This window comes from Mustela nivalis (assembly GCF_964662115.1).
Source record: "Mustela nivalis genome assembly, chromosome: 15".
Lineage (NCBI taxonomy): Eukaryota > Metazoa > Chordata > Mammalia > Carnivora > Mustelidae > Mustela > Mustela nivalis.
Genome location: NC_139034.1, coordinates 31,475,305 through 31,490,220, shown reverse-complemented (window position 1 = coordinate 31,490,220; position 14,916 = coordinate 31,475,305). Strand labels below are relative to the sequence as shown.

The 14,916-nt window shown below is 39.4% G+C and overlaps 1 long non-coding RNA gene across 3 annotated transcripts in view; it reads right to left on the bottom strand.

Moving 5' to 3' along the window:
* The window catches only part of LOC309849253, a 323,232-nt gene that overhangs the window by 200,767 nt on the left and 107,549 nt on the right, over positions 1–14,916 (bottom strand). For all 3 annotated transcript variants that reach the window (XR_014303616.1, XR_014303617.1, XR_014303618.1), the window contains exon 3: positions 2,812–2,943. This is a non-coding gene — a long non-coding RNA (uncharacterized lncRNA). The remainder of the gene's footprint in view (positions 1–2,811; positions 2,944–14,916) is intronic.

The window sequence follows — 14,916 nt, the reverse complement described above, 5'->3', positions numbered from 1 at the left end:
TTGAGCCAGCTTAACTTATTACAAAGCAGTATCTTAAGTCACACTTAGATATAACATCTGTAACTTAACCATTGTCTGCAGCAAAGATATAATGCAATCTTAGTTGGGGAAATAGTTAGTCAACGCAAGATTATCTCAAATGTGACAGAAGATAGTCATCTTCAAGAAGTGATTTGAGAAGAAGAGAAAAGTTGAGTTGCTGTTGCTAAAAAAGCTCCCTCCATCTATTCTCAGGAGTTTCTTCTTAGGAAAGTCACCAAAGTTACTTAGGGTTAGTGCCAAAGATAGCTCTATTTTGAACCCCCATGCAAGTGGGAGTTAATTATTACACAACCAAGAAGTATTCCCTCTAAGATGATCTCCCACCATGTAATCTCTATGGTGTGTTAGAATGAAATTCCAAGAGCACAGGCAACAAAAGAAAAAAATAAAGAAGCTGGACTGAGTCAAAATCCATCATTTACATGCTTCAAAGGACACTCTCAAGAAAGCAGAGAGATAACCAACCAAAGGGGGGAAACTATTTGCAAATCATATATCCGATAAGAGACTTAAATCTAGGTTACACAGAGGGCTCTTATGACTCCATAATGAAAAGAGACAAGCAACCCAATTAATAATTGGTCAAAGAATCTGAACAGACATCTCTCCAAAGGAGATATACAAATGATCAATAAGCACATGAACAATGTTCAATATATATTAGCCATCAGGAAAATAAAAGTCAAAATCACAGTGAGATACTATTCCACAGCTACTAAGGAGGCTATAATCAAAAGAAAAATAGTAACAGTGTTGTTGAGCATGTGGAGAAATTGGAAGTCTCATACATGGCCACTGGTATTGTAAATGATGCATTCACTTTAGAAAATCATCTGGCATTCCCTTGAAAAGCTAAATGTAAGAGTTATCATGTGACCTGACACTTCCACTGCTAGATATATACTCAAGAGAAATGAAAATATGTCCACACAAAAACTTGTATACAAATGTTCATGGAAGCATTATTCACAATAATCAAAAACTGAAAGCAAATCAAATGTCATCCACTGATAAATGGATGAACAGAATGTGAAATATGCATAAAATGGGATATTACTTGTCAATAAAAAGAAATGAAGTACTGATACTTGCTACAACATGGGGATAAACCTTGAAAACATTATGCTAAGTGAAAGAAGGCAACCAGAGTCAATCATATATTGTATGATTTCATTATTTCATTTATAAGAAATGTCCAGAATAGGCAAATCTAAAGAAACAGAGTAGATTAGTGGTTGCCTTTGGCTTAGCGAAGTTGGAGGGAAATGAGGAGGAGAGACTGCTAATGAGTACGGGTTTGGGTGGTGGGGATTGATGAAAATGGTCTAAAATTAGGTACTGTTGATGACTGCATGACTGAACATGCTAAAACCCACTGACTTGTATACTTTAAATAAGTGACTTTTATGGTATATGAATCATTTCTTAGTAAAGCTGTTATTAAAAAAAATTAATGAAAGGTCTATGTGACACTGCAATGATCAAAAAGGCAATATGGGTAGGTATTATAATAATTTATAAGAAATGCTGAGCACCTGCTGTATGCAAACCACTATCAATAAGTTAGAGAGGAAATTCACAGTGTATAACAATAAGATAAGCCAACTGTAACATTACATGAGTATGATGACACAAATGCTACAAGCCTAATAAACAAACAAACAAAAAAAAGGTTAATAACATTTCTCTTCGATGTAGGCATTTATTCACTTCTTTTAAGTGAAGGAGAGCAATCAAGCTGCCTAAAATTAAAATCTTAATTGCTCGGCTCTAGGCTATATTTTGTAAAGAGGGTTCATAAACACAGCCTGTGATCAAAATCTATGGAAATCCTGAGAGAACATCAAACACAAATGAGTTGCCAGAGGGTGTTTCCATATAGAATTAAATACTACCCTTATAAGATTAACAAATGATTTATTTATAATTGCAGACTCTTTGTTGAGGAAAAGCTAAATAGTATTCAGTTCTCAGAAGTTCCTAAAATTTTAGCTTATGTCTACCATCTCAGAAAAAAAAAAAAACATTGGTTGAGAGACTGCACCTTGTAAGATGAGAATCTAAGAGGGATTTATTCTCATCCTAATAATGAGGTAAAAAACAGCCCAAATATCTCTATTCAGTGAGCACCTGGACAGCATCCAACCCCCAAAGAAACCGAGAATTCTGCTCAGTGACAACACATTATTTAACTCACCAGGGCAATTTAAGATAACACAATGTGACTCAAATCTAGGCAAGGAAATCGGTCAGGTGAAAGCACTCTTTCCTTAAGAAACACCTGCTGGCAATTGAGATTAAAAAAAAAAAAATACATGTCAAGTTGTGAGCATGTTTAGAGAATTATCATGACTGATTTTGTGACCATGTGCAAATTAGCTCCCTTCCAGATCTTTGTGGGGGTGATTTCCAAAGGCTTCAAAGCAGATCCATGGCTTGATGGGAGAAAGCAGCAGTTTTTACTTTTATTTTGTATGTAACAAATATATACAATATTAAATAGATGATAAAATTTAAAACTATATGTAATATATAATACATATTATCTATGGGAGACACCTATTTATAGTTATTTATATAAAATATAAATACGTTAAACAATATACCATATACTACATACAGGAAATATATAGAGTATGTATAATATTTAGAATTTATAATGTTTATAACTTATAGAGCATATACATACTATAGTTAAATTTTGAGCAAGGAAGAATCTATAACACAAAAAGCTCTCTGTGCCTTTCCACCAGCTGAGTTTGCACTTACGTTTCCCCGGAAGTTTCTCCGGAAGTTTCTCCGGTGGCCACATGTTAGCACTTGTTTTCACACATCCTGCACAGTTGACAGAAGGCAAAGGACACGGCATCCTCTTTTCATCATCATGTGCTAGTTGGTTATCTGAAATGCAAAATAAATGAGAGGGAAAGAAAAAAGTCAGACCAACCGCCAGATCTTCTCTTTATAATTTCACACTTGCACTTTTACCTCAACAGTGATTTTGCTAAAAAGGGAAGTTGGAGGGTCCTACTGTGGGTTTGTTAGAGTCTTCTTTCCAAGTGGGAACTGCTCCCACACCCCGTCCGACTGTTATGATTGTCCATCCTGCTCATTCATTTCATATCTTTAGTTAACTCCCCTTTGAGACGCAACAACCAAATGAAGCTCATGCTCCTAAAATAAAAGATTTGTCGGGAGTCTAAGCAGTAGTTCATTTCTGCCTCCCCCGGGGGGCTCAGTGGACTCCTGCAGCCCTCCATGTCCCTGAGTAGCAAGTGTGAGGCATGCCCTACTTTGAATGTATTTGACAGTAGGGCCTGTGTGACCTTGTGCCCAGCGTCTTCCCTGCACTGGCCTAAATTTAGGAGATGCTTGCCAGAATGAATCCCAGCTGGGTGCACTTTTCTGGGGCTTTTGTTGCCACTTCTGGTAAGTGATCATAGCAGCAAAGGGTATTAAATTTTAAATTTAATAGGGAGTCTTCTTCCTGTAACTTTGAAATTACTTAGCTTTAACATTTCTTAGGATGAGCTCAGAGCAGAACCCACGGTTCCCTAATTCTCCAGAGAATGGCTCTACTCTGACAAGCCTGGGAGGGAAGGGAAAAAGAAAGAAAATAAACCATTATTAAGCCTCTAAATATCAGAACACTTTATATTCTCATCTCATCATTACCTTTTATACCAAACCTGTGAGATGTTCATCACCATCCACTCAAAGACACACCGAGAGGAGTCCCCAAGGTCAAGTGATTTTCCAAGGCCACACGGTGAGTACTGACTGGAGAGAGCAAGACAGCCAGTGGTTCTCAGCTCCTTCAGAGCCACAGACTTCCTGGGCTTCTGGTGACAGCCAAAGACTGCCCAATGCACACATTTCACAAACCAGTTCAGGCTCCAGGCACCCCTTGATGACTAGCCCAGAGTCTGAAGAATTCTAGCACCAGAGCTTTCTTTCACACAACTTCCACACATCTAGGCCACCTCCCACTGGACAAGGCTGGGGAGGACAGAAAGGAAATCGCCCAATATTTTAAACACCTGTTTCTCTCATTCTAAAACTCTTATCCCTACCTTCCATGTGTCTACGTAAATTCCGTTTGAATCCTTTTCTATTGAGCACCAACATTTTGATCAGAAACTACTTGTAGGAAGTGAAAATTGAAATGATTTCAGAACCTACTCATCAGCCACCTGTGTTGTTTTCCTCTCCAGCAATCCCACTTCACTTGTTTAATCCAAAAGACCTGAAAACAGGATCTCGTAGGCTGTCTGCACACCCATGCCCACTGCCTAAGAGCCAAAAGGTAGAAGCAAACTACATATCCACTTATGGGTGAACGGACAGAGAAAAGATGGTGGATACATACAATGAAATATTATTCAGCCTTCAAAAAGAAGGAATTCTGTCATGTGCTACAATACTTCAACCCTGAGGACATTGTGCTGAACAATCCATTTCTGTGATGTAAGAGTTGTACACCTTCTGTGTTTCATTAGCTTCTTGAGGGAAAAGTAACCACCAGTAACAGTGACCAGAGAACTGGTTTTCTCAAGCCTGATTAGTACTAAATGGGAAACACTGAGAGAGCATTTTTGTTTTCTGTTAGTCCCTCTCCATCTAATATAACCATTCGCTGTGCTGAAAATCACTCAGCATCTTGTTTTAAGCTCAAAAATTAATTTTCACAACAGAATGAATTACTAAAGACTGCTGTCAGTAAAAGGGCCTGGATTTTGAAAGTCCATTAGAGGCTGAACTGTCTTCTTTATAAATTAATGCAAATGTAGTTTAAAATGCACTATGATACTTACTTATTAACAGTCTTCTTGGCGCTAGAGAGCTGCTCTAAGTCCCTACTGACCATGTCCTGAAGCGATCTCTTTCTTCAACAGTCTGCTAGGGCCTCCACCAGCTTGCCAAGATGGTCTTAATGTTTCCCTAAGCCGGACTAAAGTTATACATTCTTCCTGACTACGGTACCCTGACCTCCTTATTCGTAGAGCCTTTACTTTGGAAACTTTCACTTGTGAATTCTTTCTCTGCACTCTGGAGATGTAAATCCTCTCCTAGCTTCTGGCCCCCGTTTACAACCCAGGAGTATCCTTCTCAAGGATCAGGAAGTCATTCCTTTGAAATGTAGTCATCAGGGAAGATAACTGTCTCTGTGAGGGGGTAGAGGCTAACTTCAGTTAAGTGTCAATTAACAAACACTGATGACTTACTCACAGACACTCAACTCATCCATAATGTCCTTAGGACTTCTTCACTAGCTCACTCCAACACTTAAAAATCCTCCCCAAAGGATGCAAGAATACACAATGGGGAGGGAAGACAGTCTTTTCAATAAATTGTGATGGGAAAACTGTGCGACTATATGTAAAAGAGTAAAACTCAGGTCACTTTCTTACACCATACACAAAAATAAACTCAAAATGGATTAAAGATCTAAATGTGAGACCTGAAAACATAAAACCCCTAGAAGAAAACATAAGCCCTTCTTTAGTACTAGAATCAGAAAAAAAAAAAAAAATGATGGAATTAAAGTAAATTTGTTGAAAGAGATGAACCTGACATATTTTTAAATATGAAAGCCATTACGAAATTGTTGGTAGATCCACATGCTTCATGTCCAGACATACACTATATGCATGCTAGTATATCAATCCACTGACGTTTTTAAATAAACTTAGAAAGAAGTGAATAAGGGCATACACCAAAATAATTAAAAATGGTCATTTCTAGCAAAATAATGGAATCCTTCTTTTCTTCTATAGCAAGGCCATATTTTCCAAATTTTCTATGAAGAATTGCATTTGGGGATAATTTTTTTAATGGAAAGAAAGAGAAGATTTCAAATAGTAAAAGGAACTCTCACATGCTATCTCTAAAAATAATCACACTAGATTTTTTTTCCTTTCTACCAGCTTTCCTACATGCGATGGGTGGGAAACAGACAATCTAACAAAAGGTATTACAAATGTATTCGTGCTTGGAATGCTGTTTCTTCTGGTTCTTTTTTTTTTTTTTTTATGTTCAGTTAGCCACTGTATAGTATATCATTAGTTCTTGATGTAGTGTTCCATGATTCATTAGTTGCATATAACACCCAGTGAACACCGGTTTTTCATTCCTAGATGTTCCTTAGAAAACTAAAGGCTTCCTTCCTTTCTGATTCCCATCAGGTGAGTCCATCCAGGAACAATCCACAGGTCCTGTGTCCTCCTCTAGTTCAGGCAAGTGTCTCCCACACAGAAATGTCTGTACTCAATGCTGCAGACTTTAGAAAGCCTCCCCAAGCCCCCCTAAGAGGCTGCCACCCCCTCCAGGGAGTGATTTACCTCTCAGATGTCAGAGAAGCACCAGGGGGACACCCCCTCCCCCGGCCTCAAATTTCACAGGGACGAGGACCCCTCAAGTCATTCTGTCCTGCTCAAGTGAGAGAACTGGATGCCTAGACACATTTGATGTGAGCTCATAGTCCCAAAGAAAGAGAACTTGGCACTTGCGAAAGTTAAACAAGCCAATGTCTGTCTATAGGAAGAAAGGAGGGAGGACAAGGGGACGAGGGGTCAACATTATTAAGAAACACTTTTAAATTAAGATTGTAGAAAACTATTTTTATCAGAAGAGCGGAATATCCCTGTTCTGGAGGCAGACTCCAGGTTCCCGATACCTACCATTTCAAATGGAGTCCATAGCTTAAGTAGGACACAGGCTAATTAGAGCTCTGGAAGAAACAATCAAAGTGTACCAGGATTAAACAATACTTACAAGGAAAAATTGGGGGATAATAGGAAAAGGGAATAAGTCCTTGGCAAGACAAAACTTACAGTGAAGAAAGAAAATTATTCAAAAAGCCTAAGGAAACTATAAGATCCTAACTAGAAAGGTCGAAAACCCTGGTTCCAGGGAAAGTTGGGTTCCAGCTCCTACTTAAAAAAGTTTTTTGCCATAAACAGAGAAAATGCCACCTGTGTGTGTCCTCATCCTAGAAGATATCAGGCGCCAGAGAAAGAAGGCTCTTCTCCAGAGAAAGAAGCATTTAACAATTACAGGTCCATAGACCCTAATACCCACCCTTTGGTGCCATATGTGTCTTCGTATTCTGAATTTTTTGGATTTTAGGAAAGAAATCTGGTGCATAATCAACAATGTTATATAACATCCCGAGTGGCATCTGGGGCAACATCCCATTAATTTTTCTTAAGCAAAACATTTGAAGAGTCACCCTAAGGGGGATAAATAAAGGATATATATAAATAGACTCACATCAGTTCAAGTTTTGCTACCAGATGGGTTATAGGAAAAATAATTCAATTCCGTGAGGTTTTGGGGTTTCATAAATGTGCAGAAGGAACTGTAGACCTAGATTGATTTTTATATGTCTGTATGTCTGTCTTTCCCACCAGAGACTGAAAAATGTGTCTTATTTATCTTCCCCACTACCTGGCTCATGACGGTGCTCGGCAAGTGTGTTGAATTTAATTGATTAACTCCCAGGCTTCACGCCTCTTACATTTGCTAGAGGCGCTGTACCAAAGGCTTGGACACCCAGGGAGGCCCATGCTGCAAGGGCAGGGCTTCTCCGCTCTGCATACTCTGAGCCTCTTTCAATGGAAGGACTTAAAAACAAAACAAATTTTCTGCCTGATTTTAACTTCCCCAATTTCAAGTGCTGCCATTGTATGAACTGTCCGGAGATTACAAAGGCGAAGAATTAGATTTTTGCAGCATTATGCTTTTTGGAGCTTTGGTAGCAACGTCCTAGAAGGCCCTGATAAAATGACAAGGATGACCCATCTGTGGAAACCAGTCTCCGTAGTTGTTTATTTTCTTTTTTAAGATTTTATTTATTTATTTGATAGAGAGAGATCACAAGTAGGCAGAGAGCAAGGGGGAGGCAGACTCCCTGCTGAGCAGAGAAACCGATGCGGGGCTAAATCCTAGGACGCTGGGATCGTGACCGAGCTGAAGGCAAAGGCTTTAACCCACTGAGCCACCCAGGGCCCCGCTCTCTGTAGTTCTTAACACTTATCTCTTTGAACGTAGCAGCCTGGAGGCAAAGGAAGTAATCTGAGGCATAGTAAGAAAGGCAGCTCTCATCTCTTGCCTGCCGCAGGGGAGATCTCTCTGTGGATGCTTCTCTAGGCCAGACTTCTGCGTGGCCTCCCCCGCACTGCCCCACCGACCTCTCCCACTCACCACTGCCAGAGGGAAGCTACCAGCACAGCCCAGCCTCCTCTCTTCCTCCTCAGGACTCATGGGAGGTCTGGAAATAGATGTGTCAAGTTGTTCTCTAGGTCCCAGTCCTTTAGCATGGGCGCCAAGGTCATCCTACCTCTGGGTAGTACCGGCCACACAATTAGTCTTATCGTTAGGTCATTGAGAAAGAGGGTGTGACTTTAAAGCAAGGGAAGAACACAGTTTTAAAGTTAAATAGTTAAAGCAACGCGGACGCCAGAAAAGGCAGCCGGGAGTAGGGAGAATGTCCCCCTCAAACACACAGGCCAACACAGTAGTTGCCTTATCTAGAAAACTCAATATAAAGAAATTTAAATGTGGAGAACAAATACATTTGTCCTCTAATAACACGATTACAATTTTTTTAAGTTACCTTATGGCTGCTTTACATAGTAAAATGCCTCACGTCTATTTTTCAGGTTTACTTTTTTGCAATGTTACTTATTGTGTAGGTAATCATGTATACAACTAAAAAAATAAACCAAGCAGGCAGTTAAATAGATTTTATAGAGGAAACTAAGTCCCCAGTTCCACTTCTGTCCCAAGGGCCCGGAGTTCTTCTTCTTAGAGGAAAGAACTGTGATTTTCCGATTCTTTCTGATACAGTCTCTATATAGGTAAGGCTATACCACTCTTTTTGTTGTTGTTCTTTGTATTAATAGGTCTGTAAAATCTTTTCTTATTTTATTTTTTTTCAGTGTTCCAAAATTCACTCTTTATGCACCACACCCAGTGCTCCATGCAGTACATGCCTCCTTAATACCCACCACCAGGCTCAACCCACCCCCCACACCCCCTCCAAAACCCTCAGTTTGTCTCTTAGAGTCTACAGTCTCTCTTTTAAAATGTATACTTTATCGTACCATACACACTATTCCACATCTTGCTCCCTCTCTTCAAATTCATTTAAATTATTAATATCCCTCCATGCTTTCAGCATGCCACCCTCTTCTGCACAGTGCTCGGGTCTTCATACTTCTTCAGGGACTCCTAGAGCCTACTTCTGCAGACCTCAGTTTGGCATTCGGGGCTGGTCCGCTACTTCCCAATGAACCCCCTTAGATGCCGCTATGGGTTGAATGGTGTCCCCCCCACAAAAGACCATGAAATCCTAACTGCCAGAATCTGTGTGACCTGTTGTAAAACTAGTTTTTGGAAATGTAATTTAAATAGAAGTTAAGATGAGGTCCTATTGGAATAGAATGAGCCCTTAATCTACTTAGCTAAGGTGACTATTGTCCTTAGAAGACAAGAAGAAACACAGAGACACAGGAGGAACGTCACACCAGGAGGGAGACAGAGATGGGGACCTGGCATCTACAAGCCAAGGAACACCAAAAGATGGCAGGAAACATCAGAAGCTGGAAGAGACACATGGAACAATTATCCCCTACTGCATTCAGAAGCAGCATGATCCTGCTGCCATCTTGATTTTGAATTTCTGGGCTCCAGAATGGTGAAAGGAAAAATTTCTGAGTTTTAAGCCATCTAACTTGTGATATATTGTCAGGCAGCCCTAAGAAACGAATATGGTGCCCCGAGCTTTTCTTCTTCCCTCATGTTTCCACGCTGATGGACAACACCTGCCTCCCTCTCTTTTTCCCACCTACTTCTTACAACCCTTTCAGCCCAGCCAACTGGCTCTTTCTCCAGAATCCTCCTTGAAACTTCAAACCTGCTTTGATGTCTAACCTCCCTTGAACTAGTTATTTGTGCTCCACATAATTGACCCTTTCTCTTCTATTGCCTCACATGCACACATCTTTCCTCCTCAACTAGCCTGAAGTTCCTTGAGCACAGAAAGCGTTTTGTTTTAATCTTGAATCAGGGTAGACATGCAGTATATATTCATAAACAATCCCGGATCTGATACTGTTAAAAGGTTACTAATTTCAAGAAAAGATAAGAGTCTTCTGTGACTCTTCAGTAGGCATTCCAGAGTATGTTCAATGTCTTTAATCCAATACGATGATAGAAAATCTATTAAAAAGGCACTGATCCTTTACTGTGTTTCAGAAATAAAAGTGATTCCTTGTTGTTTTGTGTGTTGTTTTTGTTGCTGTTTTATGTGAAATTCAAGTTAGGATAATCACTAAAAAGTTCACTATTATAAATGGTAATTTAAATGCTAAAGGCACATATTGCATGGAGCACGGGGTATGGTGCATAAACAATTCTGGAACACTGAAAAGAAATTAAAAGAACAAATTTTTTTAAAAAACAAAAAAATGCTAAAGTAAGGTGACTCATAAGCACCAAATGTAAATTACTAGAAATATATTTTTTTGTTATAAGACAATACTTTTTGATAATCTGAAAGAAGAGGAATCTAAAATGATGATAAAAGGACAACATTAATGAAACTCCAACAAGCAACTGATTTAGAAATTCTGAGAAAGTGCCCAGCCTGTAATATATAGATTTTATTGGAATAAAAGAACTGAGTGGACACTTATCAATAGACCAGTACTAATGACCATTGCATTTACCTAGATGTGAAGTTCCTTCTCACAAAATAATTTTAAGAGTACTGCAGATTCTAGAATCAAATAATCTTAGAGTCAGGAAGGACCTTGAAATTCAATATCATGTAATCTCTTACCCCATATAGAATCCCCTCCTCTTCCTCCCTGATCAAACCTTTGAATACAGCTCAGACCAGGAAGCTACAGGAGGGCGCCTGGAATCTGTTCCAACAGGTGTATCCTAGAGGAGAATACCTGCAGAGAGAGCCCTCATCTCTATCTCCTTGCCCTCTGCTTTAAGTGTCAACAGGAAGATTTCACATCAGAAAAGAAAGATGAGGTCTGTCTGGGTGGCTCAGTCGGTTGGGCATCTGCTTTCAGGTCAGGTCATGATCCCGGGGTCCTGGGTTCCAGCCCCATGTTGGGCTATACACTCAGTGAGAGTCTGCTTCTCTCTTTCCCTCTGCCCTTCCCCCCACTTGTGCTCTCTCCCTCTTTGTCAAATAAACAAATAAAATCTTTAAAGAAAAAAGAAAGGAAGGAAGGAAAGAAAAGAAAAGAGAAAAGAAAGGAAAAAGATGAATGGCAATTCTTTACCTAACTGGTATCACCAGTCAGGTTAGGCCTCCATTTGCAGGAACCCCTAAGTCCTCAGAACCACCTCTAGAAGGTCACCCCAGCATTGCCTACCAAGTATCACCTATAAGATCAGATACCCCTGAAAACACCAAGGGTTTGCTCACTGCACCCAGCAATGACATACTTCACTCACGCAAAAGCTTTGGGAGTAGAAGGGCGGATTTTGGAACCCTAGAGCTTACACTTAAAGGGTTTGAAGACAATTACTATTGGGCCATTGCAGAGGCCCAATCCAGATATCTAACCAGAGAAGCAGTTTCTATCTTCTCATCTTAGAATGAGGCCTTAAGTAGCATAGATTATAAAGAAAAAGCATAACAGGCCTTGTATTTGTTTCTGATGCTATATAACAAATTACCCCAAATTTAACAGCTTAAAACAACCCATATTGATTATCTCTCTATTTCTGTAAATCAGAAGTCCAGGCACAGCTTGGCTGGGTCCTTTGCAAGGCTGCTAACAAGGTCACTCAGAGCTCACTTCTCCTCTGGACACATGACAGTAAATCTATTTCCAAACTCTTTCAAGTTGTTACCAGAATTCATTTCTTTGTGGCTGTAACTCTGAGGTCCCTGGCTTCTCCTTGGCTATTGACTAGAGATCATTAGCTCCTGAAGGCTGCGCACAGTTCTTCCACTTGGCCCTCTCCAGAGCCTTCTCAGAAAACATGGAAGACTGTTTTTTCAAAGCCAGCAAGGAAAAACAGCAAATCCGCTAACAAGGAACTTATTCAACCTGATGTAATCATTGATCACAGAGTGACATTCCATCACCTTTGCCATATTCTATTTGTCAGAATATTAGTCACAGATCCCACCCATAAACAAGGAGAGGGGTTTTTATAAGAGCTTCAACACCAGAAGTTGGGGTCATTGGGGATTGCCTTAGAGTCTGTCCACCGAAACCCCCAAAATCTGTATTTTTAAAGCAGTCACTCCAGTGACTGATGTTTAATCAGCCTTCAGAACCATTGCTATAAGATACAGTGGAAAAGCAACACAGGGAGAGATTATTTTATTGTAGTTTTCGATCTTGATTGTCCTGTGGAGTATTTTAAAATCCTACTGTAGACTACACCCCAGATTCATTAGATCAGAATATCTGTAAGTGGCTGTGTTTTTTGAAACTCCCAGATGATTCCAGTGCAACCAAAGCTAAGAACCACAGTTTTACTGGAACAGTTTGGAGTCAGAGTCAGTCTTAATGGAAAAAGGTAATCTTTAGAGCAAGTTTTGAAAAACAAGTAGATATTTTCTAGGTGAGACACAGGAGTGGCAAGTGATAAAGCAGGGACATTTATAATAATTTCATGAACCTGGGGGATTCAGAGAAGGGAACAAATGTAGGAAGTAACATTAATAGAACTTTGGGACAAATGTGAAGTCAGTAAAGGAGGAGGAATCTCAGATGACTTTTAGACCTCAGGTTTAGAGGAGTATAAACCACTAGCTGATTTAGATAGAGTATATAAACCATGAACTGAGAAAGAGACTCAAGAAGAGAAGCTGGCTGGAGGATGAGAGGTGGTGGAGAAGATGAACTCTGTTCCAAATATGTCAAGTCACACAAATATTTTTTTTTAAGATTTTGTTTATTTATTTATTTATTTATTTAAGAAAGAGTGCACAGCAGGGGGAGGGGCAGAGGAAAAGGGAGAAGCAGGCTCCCCACTGAGTAGGGAACCCTACGTGGGATTAGATCCCAGGACCCTGGGATCATGACCTGAGCAGAATGCAGACACTTGACTGACGGAGCCATCCAGGTGCTCACAAGTTACACAGGTTTTTAAGGTGTTTTAATTTCACTTGTACCAATGCTCCATTCCTTGCTGAGTCTATTTGATATAGATGGAGCCCTGCCCACATTTTCCAATTTATTTACTCTTCTGTTCTTTTCTTCTATTTTCTTTTTTTTTTTTTAGATTATATTTATTTATTTGAGAGAGATCATGAGAGAAGTGAGGGTCAGAGGGAGAAGCAGACTCCTTGCGTGGGGAGCCCAATGTGGACTCGAACCCAGTACTCCAGGATCATGACCTGAGCTGAAGGCATTTGCTTAAGCAACTGAGCCACCCAGACCCCCTATTTTCCATAAGACTTAGCTGTCCAGCACAGAGCCATGTGAATTCCATATTTGCCTCTAATTTCCTACCCAAAATCATTTATTATTTTACTAGTGACACAGCTCCTTGGTTGACACTTTCCACCACTAAATGTCAAGTGATTACTTTGCAATGCTAGGTATTGAATCTTAATATGTGTTGATTTAGCTATTACTAAGGTGTTGAGATTTTTGAGAACCATATAAATGAAATCCTTTTTTTAAAAGCCTTTTTAGGGGGGCCTGGGTGACTCAATCGGTTAAACATCTATCTTGAGCTCATGTCATGATCCCTGGGTCCTGGAATCAAGTCCCACATCGGGCTCCCTGCTCAGTGGGGAGTCTGCTTCTCCCTCTCCCTTCACCTCTCTTCCTGCTGGTGTACGCTCTCTCTATCTCACTCTCCCTCAAATAAATAAAACATCTTTAAAAGAAAAAAAATATTTTAATGCCTTTTGGGGGCACCTGGGTGTCTTAGTCAATTAAGTATCCAACTCTTCATCTCAGCTCAGGTCTTGATCTCCGGGTCGTGAATTCAATCAAGCCCCATGTTGGACTCCACACTGGGAGGGAGCCTACTTTAAAAATTAAAAAAAAAAAAAAAAAAAAGCCTTTTTAGTGTGTTCAACTTGAGTTCCTCAGTGCTACTTTCTAAAGGCAGTAGCTTCCCACTGAAAGGAAGAAAAACTGAACAACTCTCTGAAGTCCTCAGGCTCAGTCAGCAGTATAACGTATACTAGCTCAAAACTATTTAGCTCCAGGATGGAAGAGTTTCACCCTGAAACTGAAAACACAACTACTTGAAGGCACAACATTTTTCCAAAGTAGGAAATCTGGAGGTACTGTATGATGACTTCTATAATCTTGGTAATATATGAATATTGATGAATAAGTATTTCCAAAATTTATAGAAGTTAAAGTTGTATACTATGTTGTGTAGTGGTTAATTATTCATTTGGTCAATGTCAACATTTCTTTTCTTATTTAAACACTAATCTGAAGCCTGACTAGTGTTAAATCTTAGAAGAATTAATGAATTTGCAGAAAATAAAATTTGGATGAAAAACTTCTTCCCACAATCTTGAAGTATTATCAATTACTGGCCTCCAACGATGCAATGAGAACAACATTATATCATTGACTCTTCTCATAAACATTAGCCATAACAAATGTTTATTATTTTTAAAAATGCTATAACCCCACATTCCTTATTCTAGTCACTTTTTAAGGCATTTTGTCTTAAAGTATAAATATTTTTCTGAACTTCTTTAAGAAAAATACAAAGAAGAAACTTTCTAATATTAAAAAAATAACATGTAGATAAGATATTTAAGATAGCACTTGAAGGTTTTTGAAGATAAGAAAATTGCTAGTATTTTCTCTCAACTTATGGAAATAGAATCATCAAAACCTCAACCTCACATTT